The following is a 16,501-nucleotide window of genomic DNA, read 5'->3' on the forward strand; positions in this document are numbered from 1 at the left end:
ATAAAATGAATGGGAATTTTATACAGAGAAGGAAAGGGGATAGGAGAATATACATGTTAAAGAAAAAACATACTTTGCTAATCTACACATTTTTCCTAAAGTCCTATTCCCAAGAAATATGTTCAGTTCAGTTCAGTTCAGCCGCTCAGTCATGTCTGACTCTTAGGGACCCCAAGAATTGCAGGATGACAGGCCTCCGTGTCCATCACCAACTCCCGGAGTTCACTCAAACTCATGTCCATCGAGTCAGTGATGCCATCCAGCCATCTCATTCTCTGTCGTCCACTTCTGCTCCTGCCCCAATCCCTCCCAGCAACAGAGACTTTTCCAATGAGTCAAATTTTCACATGAGGTGGCCAAAGGACTGGAGTTTCAGCTTTAGCATCATTCCTTCCAAAGAAATCCCAGGGCTGATCTCCTTTAGAATAGACGGGTTGAATCTCCCTGAAGTCCAAGGGACTCTTAAGAGTCTTCTCCAACACCACGGTTCAAAAGCATCAAATCTTCGGCACTCAGCTTTCTTCACAGTCCAACTCTCACATCCATACATGACCACTGGAAGAACCATAGCCTTGACTAGACGAACCTTTGTTGGCAAAGTAATGTCTCTGCTTTTGAATATGCTATCTAGGTTGGTCATAACTTTCCTTCCAAGGAGTAAGCATCTTTTAATTTCATGGCTGCAATCACCATCTGCAGTGATTTTAGAGCCCCCCAAAATAAAGTCTACCACTGTTCCCACTGTTTCCCCATCTATTTGCCATGAAGTGATGGGACCAGATGCCACGACCTTAGTTTTCTGAATGTTGAGCTTTAAGCCAACTTTTTAACTGTCCTCTTTCACTTTCATCAAGAGGCTTTTTAGTTCCTCTTCACTTTCTGCCATAAGGGTGGTGTCATCTGCATATCTGAGGTTATTGATATTTCTCCCTGCAATCTTGATTCCAGCTTGTGCTTCCTCCAGCTCAGCATTTCTCATGATGTACTCTGCATAGAAGTTAAATAAACAGGGTGACAATATACAGCCTTGACATACTCCTTTTCCTATTTGGAACCAGTCTGTTGTTCCATGTCCAGTTCTAACTGTTGCTTCCTGACCTGCATATAGGTTTCTCAAGAGGCAGGTCAGGTGGTCTGGTATTCCCATCTCTTTCAGAACTTTCCACAGTTTATGTGATCCACACAAGTCAAAGGCTCTGGCATAGTCAATAAAGCAGAAATAGATGTTTTTCTATAACTCTCTTGCTTTTTCAATGATCCAGCGGATGCTGGTAATTTGATCTCTGGTTCCTCTGCCTTTTCTAAAACCAGCCTGAACATCTGGAAGTTCATGGTTCACGTTTTGCAGATTTATTGAGATATAATTGTCATTTTTGAAGACAAATAGATTTGGCCATGAATATATGCTCATCCACCTATGACAGAACTGCAAAATTTCCCGAATACTTAATTTTCTTCTTTATAAAATTGTGTTAATTATAACATCGAGTTTAAAGGTTTAAAATGAGAATTAGGTAAAATAACATACTAAATTGATGTGCACAATTTATGAGTATAAAGCCCTACATCTATGTACAGTAACTTTCTTTTCCTCCCTGGTACCTAAGATATGATTCATGAAAAGTTGTAAGTCTAAAGATATCTCTTTAGTAATTCCCATTGCTCTTAATTCAAACCCTGGCCTAAAAGTAAATAGATACTTAAATAATTGTGATTTGAGAGGAAATGAAAGTAACTTGTTGCCTGCAAGCATTCCCTCTACCTCATGCTATTGTGTTTTGATCCCTTTTGAGTAGTTTCTCAAATCTCTTTTCTCTGTGAGAGCTGAATGATCAGGAAGTGTAGGGGAAAGGGAAAGAAAGTAGATAAAGCTAAGATGAAGGTATGAATCAGTGGCCACTTTGAGAAGGTCAGCTCAGGAAGGATGTTTCTGCATAGCTGGGAAATGGAAAAACTACAATGCAAGTGATATGGATGGCAATGGGGAAGGGGAACAATTTGGTCCTCGTTGGGAAGTCCCCCTATAAACTTGGGATATTTATGTCATATTTTAGAATGGATTAGACTTGTGCCTAATTGACATGGAAGGAACATATCAAAGCCAACAGAAGACAGCTGACCCAAAGGGCAGGAAACACTCATTTTTGGCATTAAAAAAAAAAAATTACCAGAAGAATAATAAGAGCCAGGGCATGAAACTCATGGCAGAGCATAAGGTAATCAACCAGAAACCCATGGTATGACTCAGGAGGCAGAAGTTAATGTAAGATGAAGATTCTGATTATCTCATGGAAAGAGCAGGGATGCTAGACTTGCATCACCAATGGACAGTGGTACCTGAGTACAGAAAGTAGAATTCTCCAAAGGTCCAGAGAGAGAGACTGTACAGACAGATTGTACAAAACAAATATCCCTTTAAACTATATCCTGTGTTGTCCTTGACCAAATCAATGTATTCAAATTCTTATATTATTTTGTTAAGACACCTTTATCTTTCATGACATAGAAATACTGGGAATGCCATAATATGTACATCTGACCTAAATGCCACACCATAATAATCACAGGTATATTAACTATTCATTATGAAGTTGGTTGTATCTAAGCACATAAAGCAGGAGGGTGATGATTAAAGTACCAGTGACTGAAGGAGCCACAACTATACATGGCTTTTTGTTTTATTTTAATTTTGACTATAGATAATGCTCTCTGTTTACTTGCCTTGCTTTAGAGAAACTCTGGTTTTTAGTTTGTTTCAATGTGTGATTATTTTCAACCTGCAAATATATCATTACTGTATTCTTTGCTGATGAATTCAGCCACTAATTTCCCATAAATTAAGAAAAATAATCCTTTTCTTGAATAAGTAGAATTTTTAAAATATACTTGTAAAAGAGTAAATAAAATCTCACTTTCATCATGGTTTGAACAAATCCAATTTAGTTTTTAAGGGCTTTTATTGCTCTAAATAAGGCATAATTTTAGTTCTTAAAAGGCTATCTTGAAAAAGGTCAGCTGTGTTATGAGTCTTCTGTCAAGAGCCTTTACTTCAGGTGTGTATGCAAGGCAGCACAAAATGAGTGACCTCACTGTCTCCTGAACACTCACACACATGGACTCACACCAACACACCAGCCGTGTAACAGACAGCAGAAGTTCAATCACACTGCTGATTTAGCCTAACCCAGATTCAATCCAAAGCCCCTGAAGTGTGACCTTAGATGATGTATTTAATATCTCTGAACCTCGTTTCCTTGCCTGCCAAACTTTTACACATTTATTATACCAGTTTGAATAATGCTAACATTATGTCTAGCAAATAGAAGGTGTGTGTCATATAGTGGCCAGTATTATCATCATCCATAGGTAGAAAACATTTAGCATAGTGCCATATGCTTATATGCTATTTAAGAAGTAGTGTCTAGTACTATATGTATTACTCTTTCATCTTAGTATTAGGTGTGGAGCACCAGACCAAATACCATAGATAAATAAATATATATATATATCCCACAGTAAACTTGGAAAATTCTTCAAGAGATGGGAATACCAGACCACCTGATCTGCCTCTTGAGAAATTTGTATGCAGGTCAGGAAGCAACAGTTAGAACTGGACATGGAACAACAGACTGGTTCCAAATAGGAAAAGGAGTACGTCAAGGCTATATATTGTCACCTTGTTTATTTAACTTATATGTAGAGTACATCGTGAGAAATGCTGGGCTGGAAGAAACGAAACACAAGCTGGAATCAAGATTGCCAGGAGAAATATCAATAACCTCAGATATGCAGATGATACCACCCTTATGGCAGAAAGTGAAGAGAAACTAAAAAGCCTCTTGATGAAAGTGAAAGTGGAGAGTGAAAAAGTTGGCTAAAAGCTCAACATTCAGAAAACTAAGATCATGGCATCTGGTCCCACCACTTCATGGGAAATAGATGGGGAAACAGTGGTAACAGTGTCAGACTTTATTTTTCTGGGCTCCAAAATCACTGCAGATGGTGACTGCAGCCATGAAACTAAAAGACACTTACTCCTTGAAAGGAAAGTTATGACCAACCTAGACAGCATATTCCAAAGCAGAGACATTACTTTGCCAACAAAGGTCCGTCTAGTCAAGGCTATGGCTTTTCCTGTGGTCATGTATGGATGTGAGAGTTGGACTGTGAAGAAGGCTGAGCACTGAAGAATTGATGCTTTTGAACTGTGGTGTTGGAGAAGACTCTTGAGAGTCCCTTGGACTGCAAGGATACCCAACCAGTCCATTCTGAAGGATATCAGCCCTGGGATTTTTTTGGAAGGAATGATGCTAAAGCTGAAACTCCAGTCCTTTGGCCACCTCATGCGAAGAGTTGACTCATTGGAAAAGACTTTGATGCTGGGAGGGATTGGGGGCAGGAGGAGAAGGGGATGACAGAGGATGAGATGGCTGGATGGCATCACTGACTCGATGGACATGAGTCTGAGTGAACTCCGGGAGTTGGTGATGAACAGGGAGGCCTGGAGTACTGCGATTCATGGGGTCCCAAAGAGTCGGAAACGACTGAGTGACTGATCTGATCTGATATATATATATATATATATATAAATGATACAGAAAATACAAGTGATGGTTGCACAGTATACTAAAAGCTATTCTTATACAAATAGAGTAGGTGAGATGCATCTAGGTCAAGACCACATTTCTAGGAGCCCATGATAAATGATACTGAGAAGAAGGATGATTCATATTGCATATAAATCTCCTGGTACCAAACTAAACCCACAATATTTGCTTAATAAATGGTCACTATTGTGATCTCCAAAACGATTATCAAGACTAATAGGTTTACCATTGGCTCAATAGCCCCCATGTCAATATGAATATTTATGCTGCTTATAAGGGTTAACTTTAGGAAACCAGCTTTCATTTTCAATAAGCCTCTTGATATTTTGTTTTGTTTTCTTTTTTCAAAGTATTTAGCCCTTTTTTGATACAAGAATTATCTGAAACAAACAACACGAGCCTGTGCAAAGAAAAGAGTGAAGTGAAAGGGAAGAAACATCTGTGTCAGAATAATGGTAAATATGGGCAGATTGGATGTTTGTTACTGATGCGGTTCCCTGACATAGACAATCCATATGTCATTCTGTCAGCACACAGTGTTTGGGAGCCAACAATCACTGAACAAACTCACTGCCAAGTGCAGACTGTGGGGTACAGACGTGAAGGGGATTTTTCTGTTAAGGAATATTCTCTGTTCACAATTCCAAGAACTAGGACCACAATCTTTTCCATCTAAGAAGGTTGAACTGCTTTATCCAAGTTCAGTGTCATATTTTTGAGAAAAACTACTGTAATAAAGCTAACAGATAATCAAGAAAACTAGTTTAAAAGTGTTTTATGTGTTTGTTTGTTTTTGTCATTGGTTATTGCTCATGCCCATCTAAGCCTGCTATTAGATTGAGATTCAGAGAGTTGAAAAAATTCACCCAAGATTCACTCTGAAAATACACGTATATGCTCCAAACAGAACAAATAGAAATTTTCAAGCGTTATTTGGCAAAAGCTTAAGAATAAATTGTACTTCATGTACCATAGATTTAGAAGTTCCCCATCTGTGTGCCTACAAGAAGTCAAGCATAAGGTCACAAATAACTGAAGTACTTCTGCCTTTCTCTTCTTAATGTTTTTGTTGATTTAATTTTGTCAGTTATATGCAGGATAGCTCTAATATGTATAACGTTTGATTCTTACACTTGTGAGAAATGGGTGGGCCATGATTATGATTAAATAGATAAGTCATGGTCATCATGAATTAATTTCAGATGCATGGACCACCTAATTTTCCCACCATTTCTTTAATATATCCAAGACTATTTTTAAGAGGCAACTACAAACTCCAGAACCCTTGGAGAATGAGCACTGTGGCTTAAGTTTACTTCATGTAAGTGACTACCAAGAATCTTTCCTGAAAAATGAAGTCTGGTGGGAAAAAAAAAGAAGAGAGAACAAGATGATGGAAGATGAAAAAAGAAGATGACTGAGATAAAATTGATGATGAGGACTGAAGGAAAACCTCACTGTTATTTGGCAGCAAAAATTGGAGACTCTAATTTCTGGTCATCTCATATGACAAAGGGAATAAGTCTGATAACATATAAAATTTGCTATAGAAATCTTAATTGGACTCCAGGAAACTTGAGAAGCTAAAAATCTTTAGGCTTTCTGGCTTCTATCTTTCTTATATTCTTATCTCTTCAACTCAAAATTCACCCATGGAAGTCTTAAATGAACATCCACTAATCCTCATTAAAGCCCTAGCTGACAGAACTTTATGAAGCTCCTCTGGTCAAAGGTATTTGTGATGCCAACTTTAAATAATCCAAATTTCCTGTTTTTCCTTTGTTGCTTGTGCTATTGGTGTCATATCCAAGAAAGTACTGCCCAACTCAAGTTTATGACTATTAACACATATGGTTTCTTCTAACAATTTTGCAGTTTTAGATTTTGCATTTAGATGTATAATATTAATTTTTGTGTAAGATAGATGGTTGGGATCAAACTTCATTCTTTTGTATGTGAACATCCTGTTAAGACTAGCATCACTTGTTGAAAAGACTATTCTGTCCCCATTTAATTGTCTTGACATCCTTGTTGAAAATAAATTGACAATATATGCAAAGATTTATTTCTAAATTTTAATTTTATTTTCTTCAAATATATACACTAATCTTATTCTAGGAATACATTATTTTAATTACTCCAGCTGTATAAATTTTCAAATCAAAAATAGTGGTAGTGACTACTAATAGATGCAGGGTTTCTTTTTGAAGATGATGAAATATTCTTGAGTTACATAATAGTGATGAAGGTGTAACTCTGTGAATGTACTAAAACCATTGATTTCCACATATTAAATGTATGGATTTTATGGTGTGTATATGGTGTTTCCCAAAATGCTTAAAAATTCAGGAAACATTTCCCATAGAATCTGAGATCTGATATAACGTTTTGATATAAAGATTTGTCAGGTGAGGAAAAATATAAAATTCTAGATGGGTTACTGAAGGATGTAAATGCAGAGTGATATAAGACCACATCAAATAGTCAGGAAGCTCAAAACTGTTTTGTATGATTTAAGTGTGAAATAGAATAAAACATTATGGGTGATTGTGTGGCAGGAGGAGGAAAGAATCTGTTGAGAATTTTATTCTACCCAACAAAAAGACATTCAGATTTTATTTTTTGACTGATCAAAATGTTTTTACTGTACCATCTATATAAGTACTTACAGAGTTTCTAGTTATAAAATATAAGTATATGCTATTAAATAACTAGTTTAATAGCATATTCATACATTTTACATTAGTTTAAATTATTTAAAAGTCATAAAATATGGGCAAATATACAAAATAAACCTTAAAAACATGAACAGAAAGTCTAATTCCTTTTTCTCATCTCAAGCAATAAAGCTCATTCCTTGGGTATCACCAGGTAAATATGTAACTCTTTGCTGTTTTTTTTAAAAGTGGATTTTAATTTAGTTTGCAATAATAAATCTAGAAAATATATAAAATTCCGAAAGGGATCCATTTTTAATAATGAAACCTAACCTGAGATGTTAATAGTGAAAAATTTGAGGGCTGGAGAATTGACACATTTTAAATAAAAGAGCCTTGATAGTCACACATTTCTTTATCCACTTGCCTTTATCCTACATTAGTCTCCTTTATTTTTGTTTAATTTATTTATTTTTAATTGGAAGACAATTGCTTTATAATGTGTTGGGTTCTACCATAAATAAACATGAGTCAGACATAGTTATACGTCCCCTCCCTCTTGAGCTTCCAACTTATCCCACCCCATTAGGTTGTCAGAGAGCACCAGTTTGAGTTCCCTGCTTCATAAGCAAATTCCCACTAGCTATCTGTTATACATATGTAATGTAAATGTATATGTCTCAATGCTACTCTCTAAATTTGTCTCACCCTCTCCTTACTCCACTGTATCCACAAGTCTATTCTGTAGGTCTGTGTCTCAATTGTTTCCCTAAACTGACAAATTTCTTTTTGTATAATAGGCTTTTGCTTCATTCACATCACTAGGACTCAAATTTGTTCCTTTCTATAGCTGAGTAACATCCCATCGCATATATGTACCACAACCTCCCCATCCATTCATCTGTTGATTGACATCCAGGTTGCCTCCATGTCCTGGCTATTGTAAATAATGCTGCAATGAACACTGAGGTACATATGCCTTTAGAATTGTGGTTTTCTCAGGGCATATGCCCAGTATGGGATTGCTGGATCATATGGTAGTTTTATTCCTAGCTTTGTTCTGGGCTGGATGAAGCACAAGCTGGAATCAAGATTGCCAGGAGAAATATTAATAATTTCAGATATGCAGATGGCACGACCCTTATGGCAGAAAGCGAAGAAGAACTAAAGAGCTTCTTGATGAAAGTGAAAGAGGAGAGTGAAAAAGTTGGCTTAAAAATCAACATTCAGAAAATGAAGATCATGGCATCTGGTCCCATCACTTCATGGCATATAGATGGGGAAACAATGGAAACAGTGTCAGACTTTATTTTTTGGGATGCCAAAAATCACTGAAGATGGTGACTGTAGCCATGAATTAAAAGACACCTGCTCCTTGGAAGGAAAGTTATAACCAACCTAGACAGCATATTAAAAAGCAGAGACATTACTTTGCCAACAAAGGTCCATCTAAGTCAAAGCTATGGTTTTTTCAGTAGTCATGTATGGATGTGAGCGTTGGACCATAAAGAAAGCCGAGTGTCAAAGAATTGATCCTTTTGAATTGTGATGTTGGAGAACACTGTTGAGAGTCCCTTGGACTGCAAGATCTAAGCAGTCCATCCTAAAGGAAATCAATCCTGAATATTCATTGGAAGGACTGATGAAGAAGCTGAAATTCCAATACTTTGGCCACTGACTCATTGGAAAAGACCCTGATGCTGGGAAAGATTGAAGGCAAAAGAAGAAGGGGATGACAGAGGATGAGATGGTTGGATGGCATCATCAACTCGATGGACATGAGTTTGTGTATACTCTGGGAGTTGGTAATGGACAGGGAAGCCTGGCATGCTGCAGTCCATGGGGTCGCAAAGAGTTGGACATGACTGAGTGACTGAAATGAATTGATTCCTAGTTTTTAAAGAAATATTCATACTGTTCTCTATAGTGGCTGTATCAATTTACATTCTTACCAACAGTAAAGCAGAGTTCCCTTTTCTCCACATGCTCTCTAACATCCTTTGTTTATAGATTTTTGATGATGGTCATTCTGACCAATATAAGGTGATAACCTCCTTTATTTTTAAGAGTCAAGCTATGGTGTAACAAAAGAATGGGATCTGGCCTTACCCTCAAACTATCCAGTTTAGCTGGTTATTTTTCTGGCTTGAGTGGAAAATGATTTGTATGTTACTTGAAATATATCATTCATGATTTTCCACTGTAAAAAGTGACAATAAGATAAAGTTTTGTTTATTCTTTTTTTTTTTGCTTTGTAATCAGTATATTAAAGAGACATTCATACATTTCAAGAATTGCTTAAATTCTGATACCAGCTTTAAGCTTGTGAACATATGACTTTAAACATACAATTAAAGCTATCCATCATAATTTGCTATACTACCAACATTAAATTACAGTTACTCTGGAGCATAAGTTAAATGGTTTAAAGTAAGCCTGTAACATACCTACAAAAACACCTTCCTATCTCATACATGCAAATTACTTCTCCATGTAAAGGTCTCATCACTCTAACCTCTAAGTTTCCCTGCTCCAGAAGTCACTACTCTAAGGCTTACTGTGGTCCAAAGGTGGGGGGGGCAGGGGGCAAAAAAAGTAACCAGGACAAATAGCTATATATATTAATAAAAGATGGCACAGCAAAAGAAGGGAATGCAATTCTACAAGTGCAAGCCCTCAAGAAGCAGCATATTATGATAAACCCCTTCTATACAAAGGTATCATTTCTATCACTGATACCACAGGCTAAATTAAATTATACAGCATGCCATCTTCAAGTAACAGTTGAGGCAATAGAATAAATGCAGAAGCATCACAATGAATCCCACTTACTACATACAGACCAACACCTCTCTACATTAATTTCTTTGTCTGACTGCCAGTTAAACAGTTTTAATTTCATAGCTTAACAATTAAGGGTCATACACTGAAGTCAATACATACACCTGGCATTTCAATCTAAGCTATTCCATATACATAGCTGAAATCAATTACAAAATATGGCCTAACAAATGCTAGGGGAAATTTTTTAAAGTCATTTTTACAAGTACTAAACTTATCTTGCACACTGAAGTCATCATACATACAGGGCAAAGTCAGAGCTTTTATATTTGAGTTTATTCTTCATTTAACTTTTAAACACTACTATAGTTGAATATTAAAACAAAAGCAAGTAGTGAGCATATGATTATAGTCCTTCACTCAATCGCTACTGCAAATAAAACACCAGCAGTGAGTGTTATTCACAAGCCCTACTAAGAGGTCTGACACTGAACACCACCCCGAGGATGATGTTCATCATCCTCATATGCTTCTCCATTGTAATGGCACCGTCTTTCCTGATTTGGATCAAAGTCCACTAATTCTACCTGGTCCATTTCATCAGTCTCTTCTACTTCCTTCCTCTCAGGCAGAAGTTTTTCCAGCAAAGAGAGTTTATCAGGAGAGAGAAAGCCATTCTCAGAAAAGTTTACCTTAAATTCAATGACTAGGCGACCCTTTTCGTATGGCCTACGATAAATTGGCATGCCTTCATTTAGCACACACTTGATATCTCCATGCTTGACAATTTGACCTGGATGAGAAGTGATGACTATGGTTCGGTTGTCAAGAGTAGATATTGGCTTCTGGAAGCCACACAAGGCCTCAACCAGCTGTATGTCCATACACATGAAAAGGTCTTCTCCTCGTCGAGTAAAAACAGCATGGTCCTTCTGATCTAAAACAATGATGATATCTCCTGGCTCCAGTCCTGGTTCTTGGTCTCCTTCACCATGGAATGTTATCTTCTGGCCATCTTTCATGCCTTTGTCAATATGAACTTCTAGAATTCTCTTTTCTCGAACTATCTTCCTTCCATTTCAGCTTTTACATCTATCTTTAGGACTGATCAGCTCCCCATGGCCCTGGCACTCCATGCAGACAGACTGAATTTGCTGAACCATTCCAGGTCCTATCTGATGAATTCTTATTTGCATTCCAGTACCTCGGCAATTGGGACAGCATTCTACCGCTCCTTTTTTACCACCTCGGCCTTCACATTTGTCACAAATCACACTCTTTTGCATTGCTAGTTTTCTTGTTGCACCATTATATAAATCTTCTAAAGTTACTGTAAGTTGATGGACAACATTTTTACCCCTCCTCTCTCTCTGCATCCTGCCTCCTCCTCCGAAAAACATATCAAAGATGTCCATGGGGGAGCCAAAACCACCACCTGCTCCACCTTCTTTAATTGCCTGTTCTCCTCCTTTGTCATATAACTCCCTTTTCTTTGCATCAGAGAGCACTTCGTAAGCTTGAGAAATCTGTTTAAACTTCTCGCCTTCATTTGGATTCTTATCAGGGTGGTACTTCAAGGCCAGTTTCCTGTAAGCCTTTTTCAATTCTTCTTGGGTGGCATTGGGTTTGACCCCCAAAACATCATAGTAAGTGGTTTCTTTCACCATTTTCTACAGCCGGTGAGAGGGCCGATGCCGGTGTGGGGGAGCGGGAAGGAGCACGTTGCTGTGCGCAGCTCGGGCAGCCACCGCTCCTCCGCCTTTCACCGAGCGTTCTGGAAAGTTCCGGCTGTTTATTCTTGATTACTCGAAAGAAACACAGATTCCTGAAGGGTTGGAAGACTGTTCTCTTCATCTCCCTTTACCCTTCATATAAAAAAGATAACGACAACAAAGTGCTTCATATTTCATTAAGTAATACTCAAAGTCTTCTCACTATTTCATTTGATCATACTTTCAACTTGTAATACAGTAGAAGAAAAGAGTTTGCAATATCCATTTCATAAAAAAAATAAAGATAAGTAAAAATTTGTGGTGGGAGTATATACCCAAGCCTGCAACCCAAGCTTCTTGCAAGTCCACAGGGGTTCGTGCTCAGGGCAGCAGGCAGGGCTCAGAGGGGAGGGACCACCATTCTGAGTTAGAATGCAAAGTCATGTGGGGAGCTGCTAAAGTTGCTGGCAATGCTCCTCACGTCTGGAAGTGGCTGTAATGGAGGAGGAGGAAGAGCATCAAGAAGTGGGTGGGGCCCTCAGAGGAGGACAAGGTGGTTCCTAGATCATCTAGTTACTGAAGTGATCCAACAGCACAGTTCAAAAGCTGAAAACATAGAGAGAATCAAATAAAAATATTTAGAAATGAAAGAGATGTTACAATGCTTACTGAGAAATGCAAAGATTCATGAGATTATTATAAAATATTATATGCCAACAAACTAAATCACCTATAAGAAATGGATATATTTCCATAAATTTACAACAAGACTGAACAAGGAAGAAACAGAAAATCTGAAGAGAATAATAACATGTAAGGAGTTTGATTCAGTAATCAAAAACTTTCTAGAAAAGAAAAGGCTCAGATCTGATAGTTTTACTGGTGAAATGTATTAAACATTTAAAGAGGAATTAATATCAGTCTTTCTAAACTTCCAAAAACTGAAAATGGAACCAGTCCAAAATCACTTTACAAGACCAAATTCACTCTGAAACCAAAGTCAGACAGGACACTACCAAAAAAAAAAAAAATCACAGATCAATATCTATGGTGAATATAAATACAAAAATCTTCACCAAAATACTAGAAAACCCACTTCCACTAAAAGGATTATATATCATGATCAAGTGGCATTTATCCATTAGATGCAATGATGATTCAAATCTGTAAATCAATGCAATACACCATGTTAGCAAAATGAGGGTAAAATTATATGATTATCTCAATAGATGTAAAAAGAAAAGCGTTTGATGAAATTCAACATCATGATTAAAATTTTCAAGGAATCACATATAGAAGGAATGCACCTCAACATAGTAAAGGCCACAATGACAAGCCCACCACAAACTTTATGCTCAATGATGAGGAACTGAAAGCTTTTTCTCTAAGTTCAGAAAGAAGACAAAGGTGCCTATTCTTATTATTTCTATTCAACATAGTACTGGAATTCCTAGCTAGAGCAATTAAGAAAAAAAGAAAAAAATCCAACTCAGAAAGGAAGTGGTAAAATTGTCTATATTTAAAGATTACATGGTATATAGAGAAGATACCTCTTAGAACTGATGAACAAATTCCACAAAGTTTCAGGATACAAATTCAATATATAAAAATAAGTTGCATTTCCATATACTGGCAATGTATTCAGTTCAGTTCAGTTCAGTCTCTTAGTCATGTCCGACTCTTTGCAAGCCCATGAATTGCAGCACACCAGGCCTCCCTGTCCATTACCAACTCCCAGAGTTCACTCAAACTCACGTCCATTGAGTTGGTGATTCCATCCAGCCATCTCATCCTCTGTCGTCCCCTTCTCCTCCTGCCCTCAATCCCTCCCAGCATCAGAGTCTTTTCCAATGAGTCAACTCTTCACATGAGGTGGCCAAAGTATTGCAGTTTCAGCTTTACCATCATCCTTCCAAAAAACACCCAGGACTGATCTTTAGAATGGACTGGTTAGATCTCCTTGCAGTCAAAGTAACCCTCAAGAGTCTTCTCCAACACCACAGTTCAAAAACATCAATTCTTTGGCGCTCAGCTTTCTTCACAGTCCAACTCTCACATCCATACATGACTACTGGAAAAACTATAGCCTTGACTAGACAGACCTTTGTTGGGAAAGTAATGTCTCTGCTTTTGAATATGCCATCTAGGTTGGTCATAACTTTCCTTCCAAGGAGTAAGAGTCTTTTAATTTCATGGCTGCAATCACCATCTGCAGTGATTTTGGAGCCCAAAAAAATTAAGTCTGACACTGTTTCCAGTGTTTCCCCATCTATTTCCCATGAAGTGATGGGATCAGATGCCATGATTAGCAGAAACATAAATTTTAAAAGTAATCCCAATTATAATAAAATCAAAAAGTTAAATATCTAGGAATAAATTTAATCAAGGGGATAAAAGACCTGTATGCTTTAACCAAGCCCAATCTTTAAGAAATTTAAAGCATAGATAAATGGAAAGATATTTCATTTTCATGGATTGGAAGAATTAATATTTTAAAAATATTATCCATACTGACAAAGCAATCCGTAACTTTACCATAATCCCCACCAAAATTCCACTGATATTTTTCTCATAAGTAGGAAAAAAAAAAAAACCTGGGCTTCCCTTGTGGCTCAGCTGGTAAAGAAACCACCTATAATGCGGGAGACCTGAGTTTGATCCTTATGTTGGGAAGATCCCCTGGAGAAGGGAAAGGCTACCCACTCCAGTATTGTGGCCTGGTGAATTCTATGGACTGTATAGTCCATGGGGTCACAAAGAGTTGGACACAACTGAGCAACTTTCACTAGTAGCAATAGGAAAAAAAAAAAAAAAGCTATTTTAATATTCATATGAAACCATAAAAGGCACTGAATAGCAAAAGCAACCCTGAGAAAGAACAACAAAGTTGAAGGCAACTCATTCTCTGATTTTATACTACATTACAAAGCTACAGTAATAAAACCAATATGGTATGGTCATAAAAACAGACATGTGGACATATGGAACTGAATAGAGAGCTCAGATATAATCCAGCCTGTATAGTTAACTAACTTTGACAAGAGTGCTGAGGACAAAAAATGCAGAAGGAATAGTCTCTTCAATAAATGGTGTTGTGAAAACTGGATACACATATGCAAAAAATAAAACTAGACCCCAATTTTATATCACCCACAAAAATTAACTTGAAGTGGACTAAAAACTTGACTGGAAGATCTAAAGCCATAAAATTCCTGAAGGAACACATAGAAAAGGGGTTCATTGACATTGGTTTCGGCACAGATGTTTTGGAAATGGTATTAAAAGGGCAAGAAAGAAAGGAAAAAAAAGTCAGCAAGTAGAATGACATTAAACCAAAAAGCTTCTGCACAGGAAGGAAATGATCAACAAAGTGAATAACAAGCTAAAGAATGAAAAATATATTCAAATCATATATTAGCTAAGAGATTAATATAAAAATATGTAAGAAATTCACACAACTCAAGAGCAAAAACAAGTAAACATGATTTTAAAATATTTAAAAGATTTGAAAAAGGTTTTTCCAAAGAAGACATATATACAGGGTATGAAAAGGTGCTCAACATTAACTATCAGGGAAGTTCAAATCAAATAGAATGGCTTGTATCTGAAACACAAGAGATAGTAAGTGGTATAGAGAAAAGGGAAGCATTTTGCCCCATTGATGGAAATATAAATTACTTTGGCCATGATGGAAAACAGGGGGGAAAATAAAATAGAATCCCATATGATCCAATAATCCCACTTCTAGGTATAAATTCAAATTAGATGAAATCAACATTTTGAAGGAATATCAGAACTCCCATATTTATTGCAGCATTATTCACAAAGACATGGAAACTACTCGTTTGTCAATGAACAAATTGGTAAAGAATATATGATATATAAATATGTATATCTATACATCACTGACTCAATGGACTTGAGTTTGAGTAAACTCTGCGAGTTGGTGATGGACAGGGAGGCCTGGCATGCTGCGATTCATGGGGTATCAAAGAGTTGGGCACAACTGAGCGACTGAACTGAACTGACCCATAAACATATGCATGTTTTCAGTGACTATTTTTTAGTCATGAGAAAGAAGGAAATGCTGACATTTTTAACAACATGGATCAACCTAGAAGATGTTATGCTAACTGAAATTAGTTAGATAGAAAAAAAAAAAAAAACTAATACTGTGATACACATGTGAAATGTAAAAAAAAAAATTAATTTAAAAAGTTAAATTCATATAAACAGAATAAAATGATAATTACCAGGAGCTGGGGGATGGAGGAGATGGGGGGAGATTGGTCAAAGGGTACAATTGTTCAATTATAAGATGGATGAGCTCTGGGGATCTAATGTATAGCATGGGGACCAAAGTCAAGAATACTATGTTTTGGCTTGATATTTGCTAAGACAGTAGATATTAAATATTCTCACCACATATACACACACACAAAAATAACTAAGTGAGGTGAAGAATGAGTTAATTAACCTGAATTATGATAATTATTTCACAAAGTATATGTATGTCAATTCATCAAATTTTAAGATATATATACATATATACATACACATTTTCCTATCAATTTTAGCTCAATAAAATTGAGAAAATTTTTAAATACATTAATAAAAATAGGAATATGGGCATGAGCTAGACAGACTAAATTTTTTATTTCATTTTTACCATTTATATCCTTGAAGGATAATAAACAAATAAAAGAAGAAATATGCAATATAATCTTAAATGAAAATAGGTGTT

The 16,501-nt window shown here is 36.7% G+C and overlaps 1 pseudogene across 1 annotated transcript; it reads right to left on the reverse strand.

Moving 5' to 3' along the window:
- Nucleotides 1-10,364: 10,364 nt before the first annotated feature.
- Nucleotides 10,365-11,831, reverse strand: LOC147378134 (dnaJ homolog subfamily A member 1 pseudogene; annotated as a pseudogene). The gene has a single exon (XR_015151361.1). The product of XR_015151361.1 is annotated as a dnaJ homolog subfamily A member 1 pseudogene (transcript).
- Between the last annotated feature and the right edge of the window lie 4,670 nt (nt 11,832-16,501).

Source organism: Bos grunniens, chromosome 2 (assembly GCF_055505025.1).
Source record: "Bos grunniens cultivar Pamir isolate PY7600 chromosome 2, Bosgru_T2T1.0, whole genome shotgun sequence".
NCBI classification, from domain to species: Eukaryota; Metazoa; Chordata; class Mammalia; order Artiodactyla; family Bovidae; genus Bos; species Bos grunniens.